This window comes from Lynx rufus, unplaced genomic scaffold (genome assembly GCF_022079265.1).
Source record: "Lynx rufus isolate CCGP_SWC_20201006 ecotype Redwood Valley unplaced genomic scaffold, mLynRuf1.p SCAF_6, whole genome shotgun sequence".
Classification (NCBI taxonomy): Eukaryota; Metazoa; Chordata; class Mammalia; order Carnivora; family Felidae; genus Lynx; species Lynx rufus.
In genome coordinates this window covers 43584816-43589470 of record NW_025814878.1, presented here as the reverse complement: position 1 = coordinate 43589470, position 4655 = coordinate 43584816, and the positions used below count along the sequence as shown (strand labels likewise).

General features: G+C 40.5%; 1 long non-coding RNA gene across 1 annotated transcript; it reads left to right on the top strand.

The window, feature by feature from the left end:
• Nucleotides 1-632: 632 nt before the first annotated feature.
• On the top strand, nt 633-4111 carry LOC124528044 (uncharacterized). The gene is made up of 2 exons (XR_006966064.1): nt 633-685; nt 1434-4111. It is a non-coding gene; the product is annotated as an uncharacterized LOC124528044 (long non-coding RNA).
• The last annotated feature ends 544 nt before the right edge of the window (nt 4112-4655 follow it).

Genomic DNA, 4655 nt, shown 5'->3' with positions numbered 1-4655 from the left:
TTGTCCCTGGGAATATGAGAAGACATGGATTTCATCGTACCCCTGGAACGTTGGAAAGTTTTCTGGTAAAGCTGAACTTGTTTTTCATCCTTATAAGAATGTCCATTCACATACTCAATGTCTAGCCTACTACCTTCTCCACGGTAAAGTAGTTCAGTTTTAATTTATTACAAGTGAGTTTGAACCACCTCCTCTGCCTCATTAGTAGTCCCTGACCAAACTTCCTCTCATTTCAGAACCACCCGTGATGAGGAACGGTAAACAATGAGAAATGACAATTAAGAAACCTTGATCTACAGAAACAAAACAGAAACCCCATTTGCTTTACCTCGTGTCGTAATTTCCCAGATCTGTTCCTCTTGGCCAATGTTGAGCCTGGCATTTTCTCCCTTGAGGGCTGAGCAACTTCTTACAAAACCACGCTCTGTGGGTTTTCCCAGGTGCTGTTATTTCCTGAGCAGTACGTGATAACAGTCCCTTAATATTTACGGGCTGAAAGTTTGCACAGTACTTTCAGAAAATCTTGTCTCAACTTGTTTGATCCTCACCACAGCTCCATAGGGGTCAGGCCAAGTGTCATTATTTCTAGTTTATAAATAACAGAAACTTCTGTTTCTGGAGTCACATGACTGGCCTAAACTGTGGCGAGCTGTGATGCTGAGATTAGAACTCAAGTCTTCTGAATGTAAGTGAATCTTTCCCCAGGATTCCTATCCTCTTATCTGCCACACTTGTAAAATGCACCTATGACCATGGCTAACACCATCAAGTACAAGTTCCCTAACATAAATCTGGACCTGCTTATATCTAAGTCTTTCCTTTTATCTTCCAGGAATAATCCGTTTCTTATAGTCCATTCCTCATACTTTCTGGCTTCTGCCTAGACATGCCTCTGACTGCATTTTTTCTGTCTGAGTGAGTTGTATTTGTCCTTGAAGACTCTGCTCAGACTTTGCCCAGGCTGGTCAAGACAGTCCCCTTCAGTGTCCAGTCTGTTCATCTATTTCTATCACATTATTACAGTTTCTGCTGATATGTACATACCTTTCTAGGGTATGGGTCCATTGATGTGTCTAAGGTATCTTGTGTCTGTGTTTAACACAGTGCTGGGAATTTCATTCCTGAAATGCTTGTGGAATTGGGATTTTTTTTTTAAGGGGTGGTTTTATTTGCTAGGAAATAAAAACAAACAATGAAAAAAAAAAAGTGAGCCTCCAGAAATGTAGCTTCTCTACCTAAACTTGTTCTGAGGGGACTGAGAGTCTAGGAATAGAATGAATCGGCATGAGTTGGGCTGGGGGTGGGAGTGGAGAAAAGAGGGAATAATGCCCATAACTTTTGGAAAGTCCTGCTGAGGATCCTGAGGATTTAAGGTCACATGCTTGGGCACTTCAGTGGCCATTGTATCTACCCTTTTCAACTCTGTCTTCCAGAATAACTGCTGCAGGGAACCTAGCCTCAAACTGCCATAACTTTGGATCCACTTCAGCATTCAGGTTAGGTTTCCCTCCCACTGGCTGTTCCCAGACAATGAGAATGCAGTGGGGGTAGTAAGCCCGGGCCACTTCTGCCTGACATGGGACTCCTCTGATAGGAATTGAACTCAGGGATCCCCACTGGCCTAGCTAAGACTTTCTCAGAACTGTACTATGGTCTGAGGCTACCTCCAACCCAATCCTCTCTTCTCTGCTGAAGCTTCTTCTTGTCTACTCATGCCCCCCACTCCTTTTTCCCTTCACTAATGTTTCCCCCAATTAATCTCTCGCCCATCTAATCCCACAGCTTCTTTTCAGCTTCTTTTCAGAAGACCTGAACTAACAGAGTTAGTACCTAAAGTACTCAAGATTTAAGTCTAAAAATCAAATTTTAGAACTGCTACGCTAAATCTGTAAACTATGCTTAAAATTTAACAATGCCCTAACTTAGTCTAAAGCTATGTAGTAGTTTAGAATCAGTGCTTAAAAAGAACACAAAACAGACCAATGGGTTCTGCTTCTGTATACCTGGTATATACACAGGCAAGATAGAAGGTAAAGGTAGCTCAGGTTGGCCTATAACTGGTGTGAAAAATGTCAGGCTACAGTTGACTCATGGAACAATGGGAGTGTGGCCAAGCCATCGAGGTACCGGAGGGTTGAAGAGCACGGACCAGGTGTCCAACAGTTATAGAGTATAAATAGCACAGCTGTCTCTAACACAAGCCAGCTGAGAGCCACAGAGGAGATTACAAGAAGTGAATTGTGGATCAACTCTTCTAATGGGGTGACATTTCAGTCTCTATTTTTTTTAAGGCATTTCAAATCGTTGTATACTTTTGTTGTGGTTACGGACACTCATGACGGGAACGGTACGTGAAAGCCATGCAGGTTGTGACCCGGAAACATTTTATTGTATGAAAAAGCCAGTCAGACGCCAAACCGTGGAGTTAACCTTTAAAACACTCCTTCAAGTAGAGACCCCAAGAGCTGTGAGAACACAGCCTCCAGTCCCTCAAAAAGTCAGCAACCAATCACCTAAACATGCTATGCCGTGTTTCAACTCTCTCACAGGATCGTCCAAGCTACAATTGAACCAAACTATCAGCCCATCCCTTAATCATGTGGGCAAGCCCATGAAGTTACAGCAGTTCTACACATTGGCACTTTGGTAACTCAGTCTGGCTGTTTTCCTTATCCTGTTTATTTTTTCTGAGCCTAGTCTTAATGTGATCTATAGTTTTGCCTTTTTTCAAAACAAGCTTAAAAAAAAAAAAAAGTGATTGAACTTTTCAATGAATCCAAAGAAAAACAAGGTTTATGTCAGCCATGATGAAATTCTACGTGACTGGAACTTCTTCAGATGAATGCAGTATCTCTCACTTTTATTGAACTCAGTGGAAAACATAAAATAATGTAAATTATGGTCCCTCCCACACCTACCCTGGAGATTCTTATACAACCTCCTGAAAAGAGTTTGACCCCCCAACCTCTGTGAAACCTGGCAGTCAGCATATTCCAGAACTTCTTTTTCTATTGTTTAATATTACAGAAATAGTACCTTTCATTTTATTTTCCAAATACAAAATTATATAATGATACTGAGTATGTTTTTTCAAAGTACAAAGTACAAGTATCAAAGTACAGACATTTTCAAAAGTACAAATAATGAAGATTCTGATGTATTCTACCCCATCTCTGAATACCAGGCTAGGTCTCACCAACATGAGTTGAGAATTCTAACACCCTGACTTTGCAGAGGAGAAAAATTAAGGTCGTAGATTAAAAAATTTGCCCAAGTTTGCAAAATTAGTAAAAGCTGAAATTTGTTATTAATGTAATATAAATGTATTTAATCAGTTTGACAAGTGTAGCCCAATGTTGTTGAGAGGCAGTGAATATAATAACCAAAATATAATTACTACCCCAAAATGATAAAATATGATGTTATGTTTCCCATGCTATAATTTGGTTCTGTCTGTTAGGTTCCCATGGTTTCTTTTCTACACAGTCTCTCATGGTGAACACAGTACACAACAGAGCACAATTCCTGCCCTCGGGGGGCTCGATGTCCAATGGGCACAACACGCAGGTGAATAGACGGCTTGAATTTATTGTATGGAGAGTAAAGCAAGGCTGAAGTGCAGAAGAGAGCAACTCCTGGCTTGCACCAAGCCAAGACTCGTGGTCAAGAAAGCTTTCTGGAGCGGTCTTCTTGCACCTATGTGATGAGACACTCTTGATGACAGACCTGTAACTGATCATCTTACTAACACCAGAATGCCTTAGAAGGCCGATTACTGGAGTATTATCAGCCCTTAACAAATATCACTTGCACCTTTGCGTAACAGTTTTCTACATGATTCTACAGCCAAATAGTTTTTACAACTCTGCAAACGCAACTTAAACCTGAGTTAAATTTACTAAACCATATAATACCAAGAAAAAAACAAAACCCACTTTTACACCTTTCTATCCAAAAGGGAACTCTTCCTTCACCACCTGTTCTTTTGTTTCCCTTATAAGAACTTGGATGCTTGAATGTTTGTATACATGAAAACAAAAACAGAATTCTATTTGTATGAAACTTACAACTGAAAACTATTAAAAATAAACTCATCAGTTAAAAATCTTCAGATCAGATGGATGATCTGGATTATTTCAATCGTAACCTAGGGCAAGAACCGAAAGGCTTTAGGGACACGTTACTATAATCTGGTGACCCTCAACTGCTTTTTTCCTCCTCCCTTTTCCATTGGCTTCAGTGCTGGCTTGGGCAAGCAGTGTGACAACATTGCCTTTTTCTCAGAACACTAGAATTGTGCCACCCACAGTCCAATGGCTGGGGGCCAGGGCACGGCCAGCCACACAGACATGAGTCAAGCTGTGGCATTCAAGAATTCTCACTCAGGTTCTTTCCTGATGACTTTCTTGGAATTGCCATCATCAACAGCGTGATAGTAAGAAATGTGTCATATAAAAGAAGTATGTGGTATGGCTAGTCAGAAAACTTGACTCCCAGTCCTGTTACTTTCTAGATGTGTGACCATTAGCATTTTTTTCCTAATCTGTTCTGCTATCTCACAGTCATTGTAAAAATCCAAATGAGACCATGAAAATTTATAGCTTAATCTCCATTAGTGAAGAGAAAAGAGACATTCCCATATTTATTTGGTCAGG